A 25,189-nucleotide genomic window follows, 5' to 3' on the forward strand; every position below is an offset into this window, starting at 1 on the left:
TCTCATCCTCTCTTGTCCGCTTCTCCTCCTGCCCCCAATCCCTCCCAGCTTCAGGGTCTTTTACAGTGAGTCAACTCTTCGCATGAGGTGGCCAAATGACTGGACTTTCAGCTTCAGCATCAGTCCTTCCAATGAACACCCAGGGCTGATCTCCTTTAGGGTGGACTGGTTGGATCTAATTACAGTCCCAGGGACTCTCAAGAGTCCTCTCCAACACCATAGTTCAAAAGCATCAATTTTTCGGCGCTCAGCTTTCATCACAGTCCAACTCTTGCATCCATACATGACCACTGGAAAAACCACAGCCTTGACCAGATGGAGCTTTGTTGGCAAAGTAATGCCTCTGCTTTTTAATATGCTATCTAGGTTGGTCATAAATTCCCTTCCAAGGAGCAAGCATCTTTTAATATCATGGTTGCAATCACCATCTGCAGTGATTTTGGAGCCCCAAAAAATAAGCTGTTTTCATTTTTTGTGTTTCTTCCATTCACTAAGAAGTATAAGAGATGTTTAAGGTAGCCTACATTGTCGCATTTATATTTTTATTCACATGATAATACATGGCAGGGATGATTCTCTAGTTATTTTATAGCTAGAGAACTTCTTTCTCTCTTGCTTTGCTTATCCCTCCTACATATTAGACTTTGTTGTAAGTTTTAAACATTCTTTTACTTAAATCTTCTAAAGATTTCTTTTGTTTCCAAACTTTCTACCACAAACTGCTCCATCAATCTCCTGAGTGATCCCCAGCCCCCTAATTAATATCCTTGGAATCCCCTTCTGCTCCCTCTAATACTGGTTCCATTTTTCAGTGGGACTTTGTTTTAAACATAGAAGTATAATTGTGTCTCTGCTCCCTAAACCCTTGGATGCCTACCCTTTTCCCTAAAAGGCAGCATAATTTTCTTCCCACTGCCCTGGGTCTCTCCTAGATCTGGCCCTTGCCTGGGTTTCTGCTTCACTCCTGCCCTGTCCTCTCCTCTCTCCAGTCCAGCTACACCAGACCTGAACAGTTCCTTGACTATACCATGATCATGAACTATCTTCCTTGCCTTGTTTTGCTCTGCCTAGAACATTTTTTCCTATAGTTTGTTCAGCTTCTTTCCATGTATCTTTTAGATTTTTAGCTTCTGTGTCAGTTCCTTGGACAGTGACTCCTAATGCTTATGACTAGTAGCCGAGTTCCCTGCTCTCTGCTCCCACAGTGTGAATCCTTCCTGTTTCCACATCTCTTCATGCATGCATTACTTGTTCAAATACCTGTCTTTTCCACTAGAAAAAAAAAAAATCTTAATGAAATCAATGACCTCATCTGTCCCATTTATCAGAGTATTTTCTTTCTGTAATGTAGAATCTGGTGCTGGGAGGCATTCAGTAAACAATTGTCAAATACATAAAGATTTTTAAGAAAACAGAAAACTGGAGAGGTTGAGTCTCCTGCCCTGAGTCATACAAGTTATACCTCTGGCCACACCTGGATTAGAACCCACGTGTGTTTATCAAGAGAGTCCAGCTTTCCCTCCATTTGACTGCTACCTTGGGGAAGGGCTGGTGTGACTAGAAAGGTTCATTTATACTTTTTCCTCTTTTCGCCCTTGGAACAGTATTTTGGATCCAGTTTTATATAATGGACAGTTCTAAGATCTTTGTGATAATAGAATATATATTTAAAAGAGCATTTTAAGAATATAGATGCCTGCTTAGTGATATTTCTACATGTTTCAGAAAGTTATATGATCTAGGAGAACCTTGTGAAATCTATCATTTACTACTTTTAATTTTCATCTTGAATTTTATGTTAAAATTTAAAGTAAAGATTTTTTGTTTTGTTTTTTTTTATCATCTTCTAAGGGCTTCCCTGGAGGCTCAGATGTTAAAGAATCCACTTGCAATGAAGAAGATCTGAGTTCAGTACTTGGTTTGGGAAGATCTCCTGCAAGAGGGCATGGAAACCCACTTCCCCATTCTTGCCTGGAGAATTCCATGGATGGAGGCCTGATGGGCTACAGGCCATGGAGTCACAAGGAATCGCACATGACTGAGCAAATAAGACACACACATCACTATCAACTATTTATTCACTATAAGGGTTTGTATGGTATGGAGGTACCCCAAGTTTATACATCAGGGTTTTGCAGATACTTTTAGTGTATTGGTTATGGACTAACCATAAAGGAATCTTGCTATTTGTGATAACATGAATGAATCTTGAGCGCATTATGCTATATGAAATAAGTCCTAGAAAGACAAATGCTGTATGACCACACTTAAATGTGGAATCAAACAACAACCACGAGGAACAAAACCGTGAGGGTGGGATGTTTCGAAAGAACAGCATGTATATTATCTATGGTGAAACAGATCACCAGCCCAGGTGGGATGCATGAGACAAGTGCTCGGGCCTGGTGCACTGGGAAGACCCAGAGGAATCGGGTGGAGAGGGAGGTGGGAGGGGGGATCGGGATGGGGAATACGTGTAACTCTATGGCTGATTCATATCAATGTATGACAAAACCCACTGAAATGTTGTGAAGTAATTAGCCTCCAACTAATAAAAAAAAAATAAAAATAAAATAAATAAATAAATTAACTAAAAAAAAAAAAAATACAGAGAACAGATTGGTGGTTTCCAGATGCAGGGTTTGGGTGGGCAGCCAACATGGGTGAAGTGGGTTAAAAGGTACAAATTTACAGTTATACATAAGTCATGAGCATATAACACAGAGCGTGGTGACTCCAGTTAATAATAGTGTATCGCACACTTAAAAGTTGCAAAGAGAGTCGATCCTAAAAGTCCTCACCACAAGAAAGAAATCATAATGATGTGTGATGATGAATGTTAACTAGATTTACTGCGGTAATTATTTTCCATCTGAGCCACCAGTGAAGCCCCTATTTGCAGTATATACAAACACCAAATCACTGTGTTGTACATCTAAAACTTGTATGATGCTATATGTCAATTTTATTAATATCTCAATCTAAAAATATACCATGAAAAAACAGGAGAGAGAGACTTTGATCATATGCATTTCTGTTCCTTATGGTCTTATTTCACCTATATTAATTGACCTAAGAATCTATGTCCACATAGCCCTGAATAACATGATGACTTGAGAAATTTTACTGACAAGAAGAGAGAAAAGAAAGAGAGTCTAAGTTTTAATATTCATGTAACAGACATTTGACCTTAGAAAGCAGAAAATAAGACTCCCCAGATTTTACTGATAAACCCTCTACCTTTTGTCCCAGTGGTGCAAATTGAAAGTGAAAGCTGCTCAGTCATCTCTGACACTTTTTTTGTGTCCATGGGCTGTATTCTTCAGGCCAGAATACTGGAGTGGGTAGCTGTTCCCTTCTCTAGGGAATCCTCCCCACCCAGCGATCGAACCCACGTCCCCCACATTGCTGGCAGATTCTTTACCAGTTGAGCCACAAGGGAATATGCCAAGAAATGAGGAAATGCTTAGTTTTCCACACTTATTTAGTCAGGGTAAAACGACCCAGGAATATGCTTGTGTATTCTGTGGTGTGTTTCCTTACTCATGTTATTTATTAATTTCTTTTTTTGCATTTTAATATATGTGGTATAATATAAGAGATGTGGTTACCGTCTAGATGTGTACAAATCTTTGTAGCAATATGGTAATTTTGCATTTTTACCAAAGAAGATTATTATGGTCAAATTCTGTCTTTTTTTTTTTTTTCAAATTCTGTCTTTTATACAAAGTAAAATTCCTATGTCTCCCTGTAAGAAATAATTTCTGAAGGATACTGAAGATATATATATCTATATAGTTGGTCTTGAGTGATGTTAAAAATGGAGTTTGTAAATATCCATTATCTCATCTAACACATATTTGACATTCATTCTAAATTGGACATTATTATACATTATTAGGGAAATGAAATGAAACATGTGAAATGAAGAAGTTATATTTAAAGATGCAACTACTCTACAAGTGATGCATTTGTAACCCTAACATATTATGTGTTTTCTGATATGAGCAAAATACAAATAGAAATGTAGTGTTCTTAGGTAATTTAAATTTAAGAAGGATAAAGGAAATGGAATTTTTGATTGAGAGGAATACATTAAATAGATTGATTTTACTTTTGAATTCTCTTTATGTATAGACTTCATAATAGGGCTTCAACTACATAAAAGGGAACCATTAAATAAGCTAGAGTTAGAAATTCATTTTAAATGCTGAATGATTTAATTAAGTTTCATTAGTGTCTCATCTTTTTTTTTTTTTTTCTTTCCATGTTAGCTAGCATCATGGATAGATGTGCATTATATTCTTATAAACAGTGATAAATGTTCATTTCTTAAAATAACTTTTTTCACATAACCTGAAATGGCCAAGAAAAGAAATAGTAAGCAATTGTGAAGCATCAAAATCCACAAAATTTAGTCATTGCATTGCTTTTTTGGCTTAAAAACCGATATAGTTTACAGTTTCTCTAGTAAATAGTATTTGCTTCATATTTGTGATCATATGCTGTATGATCACATTTAAATGTGGAATCAAGCAACAACCAACGAGGAACAAAACATAAGTACAGAGAACAGATTGGTGGTTTCCAGATGCGTGGTTTGGGTGGATTTTTTAAATATAATCGTAATGGTTTTTCTATAATCATAATAGTTTTGCCAAAGTATAGCAACTGTTGCATTTCCCACCTCTCAGGCCAGGTGCAAATGATGCTTGCTATTGGACTGGACATTGGGAATCAAGCCCAGGGGGGCAGGTAGCAAAATGGTGTCAAGCAAACAGACAGGGAACAATTAAAGAGGAAATTACACGAATTATACCACTATCAGCAATTTGTTCACCATGAGCAGTGAATAGAGTGTGGCACTAACCAACATTATCCTCAGGATTATGCAAGTACTCTTAATGTATTAGTTATGGACTTACCATGAAGAAATCTTGCTCTCTGTGATAGCATGAATGAACCTTGAGGGCACTATGCTATGCAAAATAAGTCAGATAAAGACAAATGCTATATATGAGCTCCCTTAAATGAGGAATCAAAAACCAATAACCACAAAGAACAAAATATAAATCCAGAGAACAGTTTGGTGGTTTCCAGAGGCAGAGTTTGGGTGGGGGAGCCTGAATGAGTGAAGTGGATACAGATTTCCCGTTATAAACAAGTCACGGGGATATAATACAGAGTGTGGTGACCATAGTTAATAATAGTGTGTTGTATACCTGAAAGTTGCTAAGAGAGTAGATCTCAAAGTACTCACCACAAGAAAAATTTGAAGCAGTGTGTGATGATGGATCACACTAGTAAATCAACACTAGAATTACTGTGGTCATAATTTTGCAATATATACAAATATCAAACCATTGTGTTGCATATCTAAAATGTGTATGGTGTTATATGTCAATTAAAAAATAACCTACATCTTGGGAAAAAAATAGAGGTAGACTTTGACCATATGTTTCCCTATGGTCCTTCATATTCCTATTTCTCCTTTATTAACTGACATAAGAATCTAGAGGATATAGCCCTGAATAACTTGATGACTTGTGAAATTGTCCTGACATAGGAGGGGAAAGAAAGAGAGTCTAGGCTGTAATACTTATTCAACAGGCATTTGACCCTGCATAACAGAAAGTAAGATTCCCCAGACTTTCCTGATAAACCCTCTGTCTTTTGCCACACTGGGGATTAAGAGTAAAAAGTTACCTTGAATGTTAAGTATAAAAACTCAGTATTTTTCAAGGATCCCTTTATGTTAAGAATTTGTATCTATAGAAGAGTTTTTGAAATTATTCACATTTGCAAAATATTTAACTGATTTAGAGTTTACTTCTTTACTCCTTTACATTAATAAAAATTTAATACTATCCTGAAACATAGCCTAAGGCATTTTAGCATGAGAAATGACCATGCCAATTTATCAATAACCAATTTATAAATAAATGACATATTTTGAGCATTTGTTCAACATACATTAATTGAATATTTGAGGGGTTAGTGTTTAAATTCAGTCTTGCTGGTCCCAAATTTTTCATGAGAAAGAGTTAAATATGTGAATAAATAATTCGTTCAGTGTATTCATTTCTTTGGTGAATGTAAGTAAAATTTAACATAGTAACCCAAAGGAGAGAATAGCTGATTAGTCTGGAAATGTTACAAGAATTTTCAAAAAGAAAGTGAAATAGGACCTGGAGGAGCTCCTCAGGTGTAGATAGGGGACGGGACTCCAGTTTGGAGAAGAGCTTATTAAAAAAAGACACTTAAACTCCAAAGAGCACCACAGGTTTGGGGAAAAATGATGAATTCTATCAACTCTCTCCTATCTGTGGGAGGGCCAGACAGAAACAGCAAAAGATCCCTGCCTGTGACTCACACGTCTCACTTGCTCCCTGCAGTTGTGTCCTTCTGTTGAGTAGACTTCTGGGCAGACACATGGACACATGAGCCTAGGAGCGAACCCTCCACTCCTGTCTGTCCTGGAGACACGCCTCCTCACATGACCTTGGGAGACAGCACTGGGTTCTATAGGTAAGATCCCCTGTAAAAGGAAATGGCAACCTAATCCAATATTTTTTTTTTTCTGGAAAATCGCACAGACAGAGGAGCCTGGTGGGCTACAGCCCAGGAGGTCCCAAAAGTTTCAGACGTGCCTTAGCAACTAAACAGCAACAACGATTAGAAACTGGTAGTAACAACAAATCAAAGAATTGTGATTACATTGGGCCTTTTAACTGTGCTGTGATTAGCCTTTATCACAACTCCCATTACTGAAGATATTCTATATGTGTAATGTAAGACTGCTTATATTTCATAAATATTAAACTTCATATCCACATGTGAGGCCTTGTTCTTCTTCTTGTTCAGTCACTAAGTCATATCTGACATTTGTGACCCCTTGGACTGCAGCACACCAGGCTTCCCTGTCCTTCACTATCTCCTGGAGTTTGCTAAAACTCATGTCCATCATGTCAGTGATAACATCCAACCATCCCATCCTCTGTCCCTCAATCTTTCCCAGCATTAGGGTCTTTTACAATGAGTCAGTTCTTTGAATCAGGTGGCCAAAGTATTGGAGCTTCAGCATTGGTAATTCCTTTGAATATTCAGGGTTGATTTCCTTTAGAATTGACTTGTTTTTTCTCCTTTAGTCCAAGGGACTCTCAAGAGTACTTCCAGCACCACTGTTTGAAAACATCAGTTCTTCATGCTCAGACTTCACTATGGTACAACACTCATATCCATAGGTGACTACTGGAAAAACCATACCTTTGGATATACAGTCATTCTTTTGGCAAAGTGATGTCTCTGCTCTTTAATATGCCTTCTAGTTTTTTCACATCTTTTCTTCCAAGGAGCAAGCATCTTTTAATTTCATAGCTGCAGTCATCATCTGCATTGATTATGGAGCAAAAGAAAATAAAACATGTGAGGCTTATCAAATACCTAACTCAAACATTTCATCAAGATAAATGTGGTTAAAGAATTATATAGCCTTAGGATAGCCACATTTTGACATTTTTTAACCAATTATCAGGTTTCTTTAATGATTCTGATTTATATCTCAAAGTTGTATTCTTTATCCCAGAGCATGACTCAAATTTACACTGAATCTACTATGTTCACTAAGAAATCCTGTGGCTAATGACACAATAGGGGAACAAAATTAAAACAAAAATTATGTGCTTAAAGCTGACATTGGAGAAAAAGAAGAGAACCACAGATAAATGTAAAAATGTGCACTGAATAAAGATCTGGGTGGTAGGAAAGAATGGCCATTTGGCTCATTAAGAACAGTAGCCATACAGGGACAATTTATATTAAGACAGGGTACTCATTTGTCCATAAAGCTTCTACTTCCTGGGGACAGTGGGTGTTCAGTTCAGTTCAGTTCAGTTGCTTAGTCATGTTTGACTCCTTGCAACTCTTCCTGGGGACACTGGGTATTAAGTAATTAAAAATTAGAACTTAGATTGCTACAAGAAATTTAGTGAAGAAGATGATACATTGGGTGTGGTAGGGAAAAAGTCCCTTTTCTCAGCAAAAGACATTTGAACCTCAGGGCATATTCTACAGTAATCAAGGTAATTAAAAGCAGGCAGCTGTCCCATCTTTAAAAAACAATTTTACAATTACCTGTTTCTAAACATTACAGGCAGTACAAGAGAAGAACATCTATATTTAATATTGCTTTAAAATCATGATGGTAACTGCTGTTTCAAAGAACACCCACTTGAGGGGTGGGAGACATAGTATTGTTATAAAAGTGACTCTAGATTCAAATGGTAACTCCATGGCTAAGAGTCCCCAATGGCTTTCAGCAATCCCATTCCAACTGATTTATCAATTACCAACACCATTGGTCACATGAGAAGTTCATGAAAGCTTCACCCAAATTTAAGAGAATCATTAAAATACTGGTTCAGTCAGACTGTGTTAACAAGCCAGGGTATTCTGGGGTATGTGTACCCCAGTTTTCCATGTTGTATGCTCTTGGGGAGAGTTTTAAGGGAAACAATTTTCAGACTCTCAACATTCATATGAATTCTTTTCTAAATTTTTCTCTCTGAGAAAGCATTTGTATCTGAAGGCTTAAATACTGGTCTTCTTTCCCACCTCCCATTTCAGAATTGCCCTGGCCCTCTTTGATAAAGAAAGGCATGCCTTTCACTATCTGGAATCCTATTATTGTAGGATGGCCCAGGGTGTACAGATTTCTGGGATGCCAGACAAAAAGACCATATGAAATGCTCCTGTCACCTAAGCCTTCTTTGATCATGGCATCATGAGCTTATGGTAAGTCTTCATGTCTTTCTGTCTTCTATTTATTTCTGTTAAATGGATAGCAAGAAGAATTAGTGTTGTAACTTTCTTAACTCATATATACTGTGGAACAGAATGACAGCACTGGACAATATTGATTCAACAGTCTTCTTTGGATGTGCACTTGCATGTGAACATTTACTCCAAATGGAAACGGTGTTGGAACTTTCCCAACTGTCCAGTGCTTAAGGACCTGTGCTCCTAATGCAGGGGGCCTGGGGTTCAATCCCTGCTTGTGGATCTAGATCCCACACACCACAAGAGACTTGGAAGATCCGGATGTGCAAAAATTAAGACACAACACAACCAAAAAAATAAAACTGCTAAAAAAAGAATTGTTGGTATCTTTGCAACATAGTGGCTTTAAGTATGAACCTTGGAGTTCTGTAGCTCTTGTACATACTCCCACTCCACCACTCACTAGCTCTGAATCTTTAGGCAAGCCTTATTTTACTTCTCTCCGTATGCCATTCAAACTAGTGTCCACCTCATGGAGTTGCCTAAGATTTAATGAAGATAATGCAAAAAAAAAAAATTTTTTTCAGAGAAATACCAGAAGAAGATAAATGCTTGACCAATGTTTGTCACTTCACATTTTCTTATTATGAAGTTACAACGAGAGAGCCTTATCAAGCAAAACAAGCAACCCAGCTGTGTAGTGAAGGGCTCAGCCTCATCCAAAGGGAAGTCTGGACTTTGTCCTTGTTTCCCGGGAGCTCCTCTCTAAACCTTTACGCTGTTTCCTCTGAGAAAGGGTGACTAAAGGTGTCAAAGGTTGACACTGAGAAAAGTGCTTTTGTTTTTGTGAGAGTCTTGGGCCAGCCTGACAGGGATGTCAACAGTGTGATTTAGAGTAAAAACTTTGGGCCACAAGAATGATGCGACTCAGGATGGGGGTTTTGGTCATGCAATATCAGCTGCACCTCTAGAGAGGTTTGAGCCTGAGATCAGCTGTATGGACCGTCAGTCATTCCTTGGCGATGGAGCCCCAGTAAAACTCTGGACACGAGGCTGGAGTGAGCTCCCGTGTCTGCAAGTGCTCAACGCCAGCACATTGGTGCTGGGAACACAAAGCTGCCCATGACACCCTGGGAAGACGAAACCAAAGTTCCATGTTTCACATTTCCTTTGACTCTGCCCTATATGCATTTTCCTGGGCAGTTTTTTATCTATATATTTTAAAAAGCTGCAATCCCCTGGATATACTGCAAGAGAAAATCATACTTTGTAAAGATACATGCACCTCAGTGTTCCTTGCTTCATCAGGATGGTAAAGAATCTGCCTCAGATGGTAAAGAATCTGCCTGCAGTGCAGGAGACCTGGGTTTGATCCCTGCATTGGGAAGATCCCCTGGAGGAGGGGATGGGAACCCACTCCAATATTCTTGTACGGGGACTACCCCCATGGACAGAGGCGCCTGGCAGGCTATAATCCATGGGGTCGCAAAGAGTCGGGCACGACTAAGCGACTAAGCATAGCAGTGTTCACTGTAGCACCGTTTACAACAGGCAGAACATGGAAGCAACCTAAATGCCCATCAACAGAGAAATGGGCAAAGATGCAGTGCAGATATACAATGTAATGTTACTCAGCCAAAAGAAGGAACAAAATAATGCTATCAGAAGCAATACGGATGGACCTGGATATTGTCATACCAAGTGAAGTAGGTCAGACAGAGAATACAAATGCATATGATATCACTAATATGTGGGATATTAAAAAATGGTACAAATGAACTTATTTGCAAACAGGAAGAGAGCCACATGTAGAAAATAAAATTATGGTTCCAGGGGGAAGAAGGGAGGGATGAGTTGTGACATTGGGATTGACCTGTACACACTAATATATATAAGATAGATAACTAAAAATGATCTACTGTATAGAACAGGAAACTCTACTCAACTCTCTGTAATGACCTACTTGCATTCAGTTCAGTTCAGTAGCTCAGTCGTGTCCGACTCTTTGCTACCCCAGGAACCACAGCACACCAGGCTCCCTGTCCATTACCAACTCCCAGAGTCAACCCAAACCCATGTCCATTGAGCAGTGATGCCACCTAACCATTTCACCCTCTGTCACCCGCTTCATCTCCTGCCTTCAATCTTTCCCAACATCAGGGATTTTCAAAAGAGTCAGCTGTTTGCATCACATGGCCAACATATTGGAGTTTCAGCTTCATCATCAGTCCTTCCAATGAACACCCAGGAATGATCTCCTTTAGGATGGACTGGTTGCATCTCCTTGCAGTCCAAGGGACTCTCAAGAGTCTGCTCCAACATTTCAGTCAATTCAGTTCAGTTGCTCAGTCGTGTCTGACTCTGTGACCGCATGAACTGCAGCACACCAGGCCTCCCTTTCCATCACCAGCTCCTGAAGTTTACTCAAACTCATGCCCATAGAGTTGGTGATGCCATCCAGCTATCTCATCCTCTGTTGTCCCCTTCTCCTCCTGCCCCCAATCCCTCCCAGCATCAGGGTCTTTTCCAATGAGTCAACGCTTCGCATGAGTTGGCCAAAGTACTGGAGTTTCAGCTTCAGCATCAGTCCTTCCAATGAACACCCAGGACTGATCTCCTTTAGGATGGACTGGTTGGATCTCCTTGCAGTCCAAGGGACTCTCAAGAGTCATCTCCAACACCACAGTTCAAAAGCACCAATTCTTCAGTGCTCAGCTTTCTTCACAGTCCAACTCTCACATCCATACATGACCACTGGAAAAACCATAACCTTGATCAGACAGACCTTGGTTGGCAAAGTAATGTCTCTGCTTTTTAGTACACTATCTAGGTTGGTCCTACCTTTCCTTCCAAGGAGTAAGCGTCTTTTAACTTCACGGCTGCAGTCACAGTCTGCAGTGATTTTGGAGCCCAAAAAAATGAAGTCTGACACTGTTTCCACTGTTTCCCCATCTATTTCCCATGAAGTGATGGGACCAGATGCCATGATCTTAGTTTTCTGAATGTTAAGCCTTAAGTCAACTTTTTCACTCTCCTCTTTCACTTTCATCAAGAGGCTTTTTAGTTCCTCTTCACTCTCTGCCATAAAGGTGGTGTCATCTGCATATCTGAGGTTATTGATATTTCTTCGGCAATCTTAATTCCAGCTTGTGCTTCTTCCAGCCCAGCGTTTCTCATGGTGTACTCTGCATATAAGTTAAATAAGCAGGATAATATACAGCCTTGACATACTCCTTTTCCCATTTGGAACCAGTCTGTTGTTCCATGCCCAGTTCTAACTGTTGTTTCCTGACCTGCATACAGGTTTCTCAAGAGGCAGGTCAGGTGGTCTGGTATTCCCATCTCTTTCAGAATTTTCCACAGTTTATTGTGATCCACATAGTCGAAAGCTTTGGCATAGTCAATAAAGCAGAAAGATGTTTTTCTGGAACTATCTTGATTTTTTGATGATCCAGCGGATATTGGCAATTTGATCTCTGGTTCCTCTGCCTTTTCTAAAATCAGCTTGAACATCTGGAAGTTCGGGATTCATGTATTGCTGAAGCCTGGTTTGGAGAATTTTGAGCATTACTTTACTAGCATGTGAGATGAGTACAATTGTTGCGGTAGTTTGAGCATCCTTTTGGATTGCCTTTCTTAGGGATTGGAATGAAAACTGACCTTTTCCAGTCCTGTGGCCACTGCTGAGTTTTCCAAATTTGCTGGCATATTGAGTGCAACACTTTCACAGCATCATCTTTCAGGATTTGAAATAGCTCAACTGGAATTTGTCACATCTACTAGCTTTGTTTGTAGTGATGCTTTCTAAGGCCCACTTGACTTCACATTCCAGGATGTCTGGCTCTAAGTGAGTGATCACACCATTGTGATTATCTGGGTTGTGAAGATCTTTTTTGTACAGTTCTGTGTGTTGCCACCTCTTCTTACTATCTTCTGTTTCTGTTAGGTCCATACCATATCTGTCCTTTATGGAACCCATCTTTGCCTGAAATTTTCCCTTGATATCTCTAATTTTCTTGAAGAGATCTCTAGTCTCTCCCATTCTGTTGTTTTCCTCTATTTCTTTGCATTGGTCACTGAGGAAGGCTTATATTATTCTTTGGAACACTGCATTCAAATGGGAATGTCTTTCCTTTTCTCCTTTGCTTTTCACTTCTCTTCTTTTCACAGCTATTTGTAAGGCCTCCTCAGACAGCCATTTTGCCTTTTTGCATTTTTTTTCCATGGGGATGATCTTGATCCCTCTTTCCTATACAATGTCACGAACCTTCATCCATAGTTCATCAGACTCTCCGTCTATCAGATCTAGTCCCTTAAATATATTTCACACTTCCACTGTATAGTCATAAGGGATTTGATTTAGGTCATACCTGAATGGTCTAGTGGTTTTCCCTACTTTTTCAGTTTAAGTCTGAATTTGGCAATAAGGAGTTCATGATCTGAGCCACAGTCAGCTCCTGGTCTTGTTTTTGCTGACTGTATAGAGCTTCTCCATCTTTGGCTGCAAAGAATACAATCAGTCTGATTTCACTATTGACCATCTGGTTATGTCCCTGTGTAGAGTTTTCTCTTGTGATGTTGGAAGAGGGTGTTTGCTATGACCAGTGCGTTCTCTTCGCAAAACTCTATTAGCCTTTGCCCTGCTTCATTCTGTACTCCAAGGCCAAATTTGCCTGTTACTCCAGGTGTTTCTTGACTTCCTACTTTTGCATTCCAGTCGCCTATAATGAAAAGGACATCTTTTTGGGGTGTTAGTTCTGAAAGGTCTTGTAAGGTCTTCATAGAACAGTTCAACTTCAGCTTCTTCAGCGTTACTAGTTGGGGCATAGGCTTGGATTACCGTGATATTGAATGGTTTGCCTTGGAAACGAACAGAGATCATTCTGTCGTTTTTGAGATTGCATCCAAGTACTGCATTTCGGACTCTTTTGTTAACCATTATAGATACTCCATTTCTTCTAAACGATTCCTGCCCACAGTAGTAGATATAATGGTCATCTGAGTTAAATTCACCCATTCCAGTCCATTTTAGTTCACTGATTCCTAGAATGTTGACATTCACTCTTGCCATATCCTGTTTGACCACTTACAATTTGCCTTGATTCATGGACCTAATATTCCAGGTTACTATGCAATATTGCTCTTTACAGTATCAGACCTTGCTTCTATCACCAGTCACATCCACAACTGGGTATGGTTTTTGCTTTGGCTCCATCCCTTCATTCTTTCTGGAGTTATTTCTCCACTGATTTCCAGTAGCATATTTGGCACCTACCGACCTGGGGAGTTCCTCTTTCAGTATCCTATCATTTTGCCTTCTTATACTGTTCATGGGGTTCTCAAGGCAAGAATACTGAAGTGGTTTGCCATTCCCTCCTCCAGTGGACCACATTCTGTCAGACCTCTCCACCATGACCCGACTGTCTTGGGTGGCCCCACATGGCATGGCTTAGTTTCACTGAGTTAGACAAGGCTGTGGTCCTGTGATCAGATTGTCTAGTTTTCTATGATTATGGTATTAGTGTGTCTGCCCTCTGATCCCCTCTCGCAACACCTACCATCTTAATTGGGGTTCTCTTACCTCGACGTGGGGTATCTCTTTGCAGCTGTTCCAGCAAAGAGCAGCCACTGCTTCTTACCTTGGATGAGGGATATCTTCTCACAGCCGCCCCTCATGACCTTGAACGTGGAGTAGCTCCTCTCAGCGCTCCTGCACCCCACCGCAGCCGCTCCTTGGAGGTGGGGTTGCTCCTCTCGGCCGCCGCCCCTGACCTAGGTCGTGTGGACCAACACCAGAGTTCAAAGGATCAATTCTTCAGCGCTCAGCTTTGTTTATAGTCCAACTCTCACATCCATCATGACCACTGGAAAAAACATAGCCTTGACTAGATGGACCTTTGTTGACAAAGTAATGTCTCTGCTTCTTAATATGCTGTCTAGGTTGATCATGATTTCCTTCCAAGGAGTAAGCATCTTTTAATTTCATGGCTGCAATCACTATCTGCAGTGATTTTGGAACCCCAAACTATAAAATCAGCCACTGTCCAGTTTCCCCATCTACTTGCCATGAAGTGATGGGACGGGATGCCATGACCTTAGTTTTCTGAATGTTGAGCTTTATGCCAAGTTTTTTGCTCTCCTCCTTCACTTGCATCAAGAGGCTGTTTAGTTCCTCTTCAGTTTCTGCCATAAGGGTGTGTCGTCTGCATATCAGAGGTTTTGAGATTTCTCCCGGCAAACTTGACTCCAGCTTGTGCTTCATCCAGCCCAGCGTTTCTCATGATGTACTCTGCATATAAATTAAATAAGCAGGGTGACAATATACAAACTTGACATACTCCTTTTCCTCTTTGGAACCTGTCTGTTGCTCCATGAGAAAGGAATCTAAACAAGAGTGGATATACGTACACACACACACACACACACACACACACACATATATAAGTTATTTACTGTTCAACAAAAACTGACATTTATAGCATTGTAAATCAATTATACCTCACTAAAAATAAAAAATGAATTAAAAATAAATCAAAGATCTGGAATAAACCATAACCACATGTATAACAGCTTTCAGTGAGCTCTTTGAGTCCTAGCTGATTATGGAACCCAAGAATGGTCTTGGGAGATCCCCAAACTTTTAATTGCTATCTGAAGTGAATAAAGTCTTGAGGACTTTCCACTCTGAAATTTCTATCTGTCAAAGGTCCTTTTCTTCACATGCATAGTTGTGATCTTATCATGTGGGTCAAATGGTACTTAGTCTAAGAACTCAGTAATTATTTCATATTTCAAATAGGAACATGTATAGGAGGGGGGATTGCTCAATGACTGATAACCAAGGAAGACCCTGGAGATACTCATATATTGTTGTGAAATCCATCAAGGAGTCTGCCATCTAAGACCCTCCACCTGGGGCTGCTGGTCCTTACTCAGCTTCCTTAGTCCTTGGCTTCCTATGAGCACCACAGAGTATTCAGTACGCATGAGGCATTGGGTTACCTTAGACAAGTCAGTCTCCTCGTTGGGTGCCATGGTCTAAATGCTTGTGTTCTTCCAAAATTCATATGTTGAAAACCTAATCCCCAAAGTGATGATTTTAGGAGGTGGGACCATTGAAAACTGATTAGGTCATGATGGCAGAGCCCACATGAATGGGATTAGGGCTCTTGTGAAAGAGGCCTGAAATACTTACTCATCCCTTCTATTTAGGGATATGTCCTGGAAGAGGCTCTCACGCACTCAACCATGCTGGCACCCTGATCTTGGACTTCTAGCCTCCAGAACAATGATAAATAACATGGTTTACAAACCACCCAGCCTCTGGCATTTTGTAACAGTAGCCTGCATGCACTAAAACACTGCACATGATTAAATGGGGAAAAAAAAAAATGTCAATCTTGTTTTCCCTTCCAAGGTCATGAATGTGGAACAGGCAGCATAGATATTCAATTCCATATAAAGTGGCACATGGTAATACATTCCATAGAATTGGACATTTCTTTAAAATTGTACTTCTTTGACATGCTCACCTGGGAACATATTTTCTTAGAGGTAATTAACTTTTAAACCTATAGATTGTGGATTTTATGCGATCAGTTGAGGGCCTTAAGAGCAAAGAGAGAAGATTCCCACAATAAAAGCAATTCAGCCTGAAGACAGCACCATTACTGGTAGCCCAATCTCTAGCCTGTCAGCCTAAAGATGAAGCAACTGGACCCTAAAGCCTGTCACTGGGCTCTCATCAGAATCCTAATGTAACTACTCTTTGACTTGGAAAACCTATCTCCACTTCTCTAGGGCTTGGTTTTCTCAACTGGAAAAGGAAAATTAGAGTAGAAAAGCCTTTACCTTTCTAAAGATTATGCAAATCTCTGTATAAAACAAGATTCCAAACAGGTTTGTTCTTTTTTCCAAAAAGAAAATTATTGATTGGTTGAGCAGCTTCCCTGTTTGGATCTCTTATACTTCTCATTATCTGCTCTATCTCACAATGTATTTCTCTAGCTTAGCTTTAAGCATAAATCATTGATAGAAATAATCACTTGACTGTTATGGAATATTACTTTTATATTTGATCTTCCATTGAAAAGCAGGGGTTGTAGTTAAGCACACTAGTGAGAGAAACTGTTTCTAAATGTCAGTATGTCACCTTGAGAAGTTTGCTGCGTGTAGTTGCTCCGTCATGTCCAAAACTTTATGACCACACTGACTGATGCCCCCTTGGCCTGCAGCCCACCAGGCTCCTCTGTCCATGGGGATTCTCTAAGCAAGAATATTGGAGTGGTTTGACATGCCCTCTTCCAGGGATCGTCCTGACCATGGATGGAGCCCAAGTCTCCTGTACTGCAGGTGGACTCTTTACTGTCTGAGCTGCCAGCTCCTAATAAAATGGGTCTTGAAGTGTACGGAAGGTGAGTGATTTGTCTAGTTTTGTTTCCTGCAACAGTGTTTTTTTTTTTTTTTTTTTTTTTTTTTTTCCAGCTAAAATAGAAGTCCCGTTTCTATTTACCTGAACACTATCTAGAAAGCAAGTTCTCTCTAAAAGGAAGACATTAACACAAAAGGAACTTTTATCTGGAATAGCAGTTAAGATTTTGTCCGGTTGTCAGTTTATCCAAAATACCAGAGGCTGGGTATTTACTTTGAATTATAATATATCCCTCACAAATACAAATGGCTGGCCAGTTTCTGCCATGGTTGATACTCAATAAAAAGTAACTTCAGGGCAGTTGACATACCCGTGTAGCCCCAGGGGAAGTGAATTAAAGGAGTGGGGATTGGTGTTCTTCAGATAATTAACTATAATATAAGTCAGAATGAGGTCAGGGACATAAAAATGGGGAGAATGAAATTAGGAAGCCATAAGGAGGAAGATGGTACTCTCATCTAGGAAAAGTAAGTAACAACTCATCAAGGCGGTGAATTTCTTTTGTACCTTCGAGAAGCATTAGGTGTTGGTGTACAATGTAAGAATATTTGATTTGTATGCTCTCCTTAAAGTATTTTTATCTGTCATGATCAGAGAGTCAGCTGAGAAACTGAATTCCTCTAGTGAAGTTAAAAATCTTATGGTAAAAAGTAGACTCAAGTGGCAATTTCAGAGCACTGTCTCTAGTTTTGTCCTATTCAGCCTTTTAGTCAGTGACTTGATTATCACATTATCTTAGGACAGGAAACTGTGAGGGCTAGCGTATATGGCATAAAAGACCGAACATCCAGTGCTTTCCATCTAACAGGGTAACAATTAAAAACAAATGCATCCACAGTTCTTAGGAAGAAAATCACTCAGCCATGTCTGACTTGTGACCCCATGGACTATACAGTTCATTGAATTCTCCAGGTCAGAATACTGGAGTGGGTAACCTTTCCCTTCTCCAGGAATCTTCCCAACCCAGGGATCAAACCCAGACCTCCCACATTGCAGGCAGACATTTTACCAGCTGAGCCACAAGGGAAGCCACCACAATTCTAGTTCTGTAATTAGGTCCAAATAATCAGGGTGGAGGATTTGGGTGGGAAGAAAAGACCTCAATGGTTTTAGTTCACTGTATGCTCTGAGAGCAGCATCAAAAATTCATTGGAATTTAACTCTGCATGAATAAAAGTGTTTCATTGAACAAACACCTAACAAAGGCCTGCTGGATGCAAAGAATGGACAGTAGTCAAGAGCACACATGTGGATTTTGTAAATTAGGACTTAAATTTTAATAGAAAAACAGAAATGAGGTAAATTTCAAAGTTAAACGTTGCACCATAATTGGGACACGTGTCAAGAGGGAAAAGCACAGAATGCCATATGTCCACATAAGAAGGAGACCTGAGCTATGTCAGAATCATGAAAGGCTGCTTTGTGGAAGTGGTTTTTTACTGAGATCTGAAAGATATCGGGGAAGTCATGAGGTAAGAGAGCAAGGGTCTTCCAGGGAGAAGAAATGGCATTGATAAAGAGCTTCAGCCATAAGTGAGAATATAGAGTGAGAAGAACCGACATGCCAGGATTGAACCTCCAAGGAATTTAATTTAATTTAATTGGTAAAATTTATGCTAACTGGACAATGACTACAAGGCAGAATATGATCACTTCTGTGAAAGAGATAAGAATCAAGTTTTGCAGAGCATAGGATACATTTCCATTTACCGGGTAATTCGGTAAAGATTCCCCTAAACCTAGGAAACCTGGTTCCTATTGCTATTTTTGCATCGAGTTTTATAAGGTTAGATAAGTGACTAAATCATTCTTGGATTTACTTATATATCCTTAATATGGGAGGATTGTCTAGATAATTTCCAAGGTTTCTTCGTTTTATGAATATCCAGTGAACCCCACTGGTTATTATCTGGAATTAAAAAAACCCTTTTACGTACCAAGAGTAATGGCTGAAATAGCTACAATATTATATAAAAAGCATTGAAATTTTTGTTTTTTTTCTCTTTTTTCAGTTTTCTAAATATAATTTCCAGATGAGATGTTAAGATATTTAAAGTATGCATGACAATTTAAATAGGTATACATGATTAATGGATTCCTTCATTGATTTAACTAACATATCTATTAATATCAACTCACATATTTACCTTTTAGATCTTTTAGGTGAGAACTTTTAAGTTTTCCTCAATTAGATGTGTGCTAACTGACTTCAGTCATGTCCAACTCTTTGTGACACTCATGGACTACATAGCCTGCCATGCTACTCTGTCCATGGAGATTCTCCAGAATAGAATACTGGAGTGGGTTGCCATGCCCTCCTCCAGGTGATCTTCCTGCCCAGGGATTTGCCCCACATCTCTTATGCATCCTGCACTGGCAGGAGGGTTCTTTACCACTAACACCACCTGGGTAGCCCCACAAATTTCAATAACACATTACAAAGCATAGCCACCATGTTACACATTAGATCCTCAGGCCTTATTCATCATTTTACAGCTTAAAGTTTGTGCACTTTTACCAAATTCATTCTTTTTTTTAAATTTTTTTAGGTTGATTTAAAATATTGTATTAGTTTTAGGTGTACATCAAAGTGAGTCAGTTATACATATATTCACTCTTTTTAAAATTGTTTTCCCATATTGATCATTACAGAGTATTGATTAGAGTTCCCTGTGCTCTATAGTATCTATCTGATTTTTTTTCATTTATTTTTATTAGTTGCAGGCTAATTACTTTACAATATTGTAGTGTTTTTTTCCATACATTGACATGAATCAGCCATTGATTTACATGTATTCCCCATCCTGATCCCCCCTCCCGCCTCCCACCCCCAAATCATTGATTTCTCAGCACTTATTTTTACACGACCTGTGACATGTTCTTGTATTTATGATTTTGGAGTCAGGAAAAAAGATGTCCCCCTCTTGTTGTTAGCAGTTTAGGATTAGATCTTTGAGGGACCATCTTTATCTAGCAGCTCCATAGCCACCCCTATCATTGTCAGAAATCAAGATGATTTACACATATAAGGAAAATAAAGAAAACTGGCTTCCCTGGTGGCGCAGATGACAGAGAATCTGCCTGCAATGTGGGAGACCTGGGTTGCTCCCCTGGGTCAGGGAAGACCCATTCAGAAGGGAATGGTTACCCTCTCCACTATTCTTGTCTGAAGAATCCTTTGGACAGAGAAGCCTTGTAGGCTACAGTCCATGGGGATCACAAAATGTCAGATATGCCTGAGAGACTAACACACAATGGACTTTAAGGATTTGGAAGTTGCATCAGAGCTAAGGATAGCTTAAAAGGAAAAGCAAAACTCTTTGAGACAGGCAAGAACAGGGGTGCATGAACACTTTTAGGCCAACAGGGCAAGGGGAGAGAATGGATATTATAGTCTCTAAAGAGTCTTGTACATAGCTGCAGCTAAAAGGGAGGGCCTTTGACCAGAGCTCTGGGCTTCAGTGGAGAGATTTGGCCACTTCACAGCAAGAAAGGAGTCAGAGGAAGGAATCAACCCACTAATCTCTTTCTCCACTGACTCACCAATCTTTTTTTGTCCACCACTGGCCAAACTCAAGCAAAAGTCAGAGGCCAGGAGAGCTAGAGGGATAAAGTCTGGTCTTCTCAGCCTCCAAAGGTTCATAACATAATAGAAAATGATCGACAGGGTTCCTGAGGGGCAAAAAAAGAACATCAAATACACCCACCATTTCTATGTAGTAGATATGCTTTCTTTATCTTATGAATCTAGTTGCAGTTATTTTTGCTAGACATTTAAAATGACTGGGTAGGATTAACTTTAATGGGAGAAGTAAGTTTCTGATTTGACCTAGACTCAAAGATTTGTCACTGTATTTCTGGTATTATAATATTATTACTGGGCTTTAACTAAATGTATGCTTGATTCACTTAAACACTTTGAAGAGATAGGTAATGTGACCAGACTTAGGAAGGGACCGGAAACTATCAAGAGAGGTTTTTATACATTGTTGAATTCATTTGGTTGATTTGTATGTATGAGAGTGAAAACTTTTAATTTCAAATTTCTGAGAGATGTTAGTCTGAAATTTCCTTTGTACTGCCTTTTTCTGATTTTGATATAGAGCAATACTGGCCCCATCTAATTAGCTCGGAATGGTTTCCTACACTTTCATTTTCTTGAAGAGGTTATGTCAAATTGATCTTAATTTTATTTTTTTATCTTAATTTTTAAAATATTTGTTAGAATTCTCTGGTCAAACTATCTTGGATTGATGATTTCTTCTTCAAAAGTTTTATGTCCTGGGCTTTTGTTTGCTGGAAGATTTCTCATTACAGTTTTGATTTCCTTGCTTGTGATGGATCTGTTAAGATCTTCTATTTCTTACTGGTTCAGTTTTAGAAAGTTATACTTTTCTAAGAATTTGTCCATTTCTTCCAAGTTGTCCATTTTATTGACATAGAGTTGCTGGTAGTAGTCTCTTATGATCCTTTGTATTTCAGTGTTGTCTGTTGTGATCTCTCCATTTTCATTTCTAATTTTGTTAATTTGGTTCTTCTGCTTTGTTTCTTAATGAATCTTGCTAACGGTTTGTCAATTTTGTTTATTTTTTCAAAAAACCAGTTTTTAGCTTTGTTGATTTTGTTGTTGATTTTAGCTTGTTGATTCAGCCAGTCTTTGTTGATCTCTTTAGTTTGTTTTGCATTTATTTCTGCCCTAATTTTTAAGATTTCTTTCCTTCTACTAACCCTGGGGTTCTTCATTTCTTCCTTCTCTGGTTGCCTTAGGTGTAGAGTTAGGTTATTTATTTGACTTTTTTCTTGTTTCTTGAGGGAAGCCTGTAATGCTATGAACCTTCCCATTAGCACTACTTTTACAGTGTCCCAAAGGTTTTAGGTTGTTGTGTTTTCATTTTCATTCGTTTCTATGCATATTTTGATTTCTTTTTTGATTTCTTCTATGATTTGTTGGTTATTCAGAACTGTGTTGTTTAGCCTCCATATGTTTGAATTTTTAATAGTTTTTTTTTTTTTTCTTTTTCCTGTAATTGAGATCTAATCTTACTGCCTGTGGTCAGAAAAGGTGACTGGAATGATTTCAATTGTTTTGAATTTCCCAAGGCTAGATTTTATGGCCCAGGATGTGATCTATTCTGGAGAAGGTTCCTTGTGCACTTGAGAAAAAGGTGAAACTGATTGCTTTGGGGGTGAAATGGCCTATAGATATCAATTAAGTCTAGCTGGTCCATTGTGTCATTTAAACTTTGTGTTTCCTTGTTAATTTTCTGTTTAGTTGGTCTATCCATAGGTGGGGTATTAAAGTCTCCCACTATTATTGTGTTACTGTTAATTTCCCCTTTCATACTTGTTAGCATTTGCCATACATATTGCGGTGCTCCTATGTTGGGTGCATATATATTTATAATTGTTATATCTTCTTCTTGGATTGATCCTTTGATCGTTATGTAGTGTCCTTCTTTGCCTCTTTCACAGCCTTTGTTTTAAAGTCTATTTTATCTAATATGAGTATTGCGACTCCTGCTTTCTTTTGGTCTCCGTTTGCATGAAATATTTTTTCCAGCCATTCATTTTCAGTCTGTATGTGTCCCTTGTTTTGAGATGGGTCTCTTGTAGACAGCATATATAGGGGTCTTGTTTTTGTATCCATTCAGCCAGTCTTTGTCTTTTGGTTGGGGCATTCAACCCATTGACATTTAAGGTAATTATTGATAGGTATGGTCCCATTGCCATTTACTTTGTTGTTTTTGGTTCACGTTTATATAACATTTCTGTGTTTCCTGTCTAGAGAAAATCCTTTACCATTTGTTGAAGAGCTGGTTTGGTGGTGCTGAATTCTTTCAGCTTTTGTTTGTCTGTAAACCCTTTGAATTCTCCTTCATATCTGAATGAGATCCTTGCTGGATACAGTAAACTAGGTCCTTAAACCTAAGTCTAACCCTAACCCAGATGGCTTCACAGCTGAATTCTACCAAAAATTTAGAGAAGAGTTAACACCTATCTTACTCAAACTCTTCCAGAAAATTACTGAAGAAAGTAAACTTCCAAACTCATTCTATGAGGCCACCATCACCCTAATTCCAAAACTGGACAAAGATGTCACAAAAAAAGAAAACCACAGGCCAATATCACTGATGAACATAGATGCAAAAATCCTTAACAAAATACTAGCAAACAGAATCCAACAACATATCAAAAAGATCATACATCATGACCAAGTGGGCTTTATCCCAGGAATGTAAGAATTCTTTAATATCTGCAAATCAATCAATGTAATACACCACATTAACAAATGGAAAGATAAAAACCATATGATTATCTCAATAGAAGCAGAAAAAGCCTTTGACAAAATTCAACACTCATTTATGATTAAAACTCTCCAGAAAGCAGGAATAGAAGGAACATACCTCAACATAATAAAAGCTATATATGACAAACCCACAGCAAACATTACCCTCAATTGTGAAAAATTGAAAGCATTTCCCCTAAAATCAGGAACAAGACAAGGGTGCCCACTCTCACCACTATAATTCAACATAGTTTTGAAGTGTTGGCCACAGCAATCAGAGCAGAAAAAGAAGGAAAAGGAATCCAGATAGAAAAGAAGAAGTGAGACTCTCACTGTTTGCAGATGACATGATCCTCTACATAGAAAACCCTAAAGACTCTTCCAGAAAATTACTAGAGCTAATCAACAAATATAGTAAAGTTGCAGGATATAAAATTAACACACAGAAATCCCTTGCATTCCTATACACTAACAATGAGAAAACAGAAAGAGAAATTAAGGAAACAATACCATTCACCATTGCAACAAAAAGAATAAAATACTTAGGAGTATATCTACCTAAAGAAACAAAATACCTATACATAGAAAACTATAAAACACTGATGAAAGAAATCAAAGAGGACACAAACACATGGAGAAATATACCGTATTCATGGATTGGAAGAATCAATATTGTCAAAATGACTATACTACCCAAAGCAATCTATAGATTCAACGCACTCCCTATCAAGCTACCAACGGTATTTTTCACCGAACTAGAACAAATAATTTCACAGTCTGTATGGAAATACAAAAAACCTCAATAGCAAAAGCAATCTCTGAGAAAGAAGATTGGAACTGGAGGAATCAACCTGCCTGACTTCAGACTATACTACAAAGCCACAGTCACCAAGACAGTATGGTACTGGCACAAAGACAGAAATATAGATCAATGGAACAGAATAGAAAGCCCAGAGATCAATCCACGAACCTATGGACACCTTATCTTCTGCAAAGGAGGTAAGAATATATGAAGGAAAAAAGACAACCTCTTTAACAAGTGGTGCTGGGAAAATTGGTCAACCACTTGTAAAAGAATGAAACTAGAACACCTTCTAACACCATACACAAAAATAAACTCAAAATGGATTAAAGATCTAAATGTAAGACCAGAAACTATAAAACTCCTAGAGGAGAAGATAGGCAAAACACTCTCCGACATAAATCACAGCAGGATCCTCTATGACCCACCTCCCAGAATATTGGAAATAAAAGCAAAAATAAACAAATGGGACCTAATGAAACTTAAAAGCTTTTGCACAACAAAGGAAACTATAAGTAAGGTGAAAAGACAGCCCTCAGATTGGGAGAAAATAATAGCAATTGAAGCAACAGACAAAGGATTAATCTCAAAAATATACAAGCAACTCCTGCAGCTCAATTCCAGAAAAATAAATGACCCAATCAAAAAACCGTGGCTTATTCATGTCAATATATGACAAAACCCACTGAAACGTTGTGAAGTAATTAGCCTCCAACTAATAAAAAAAAATAAAAAAATTTTTTAAAACATTGGCCAAAGAACTAAACAGACATTTCTCCAAAGAAGACATACAAATGGCTAACAAACACATGAAAAGATGCTCAACATCACTCATTATCAGAGAAATGCAAATCAAAACCACAATGAGGTACCATTACACGCCAGTCAGGAT

The sequence above is a fragment of the Dama dama genome, chromosome 7, assembly GCF_033118175.1.
Source record: "Dama dama isolate Ldn47 chromosome 7, ASM3311817v1, whole genome shotgun sequence".
NCBI lineage: Eukaryota > Metazoa > Chordata > Mammalia > Artiodactyla > Cervidae > Dama > Dama dama.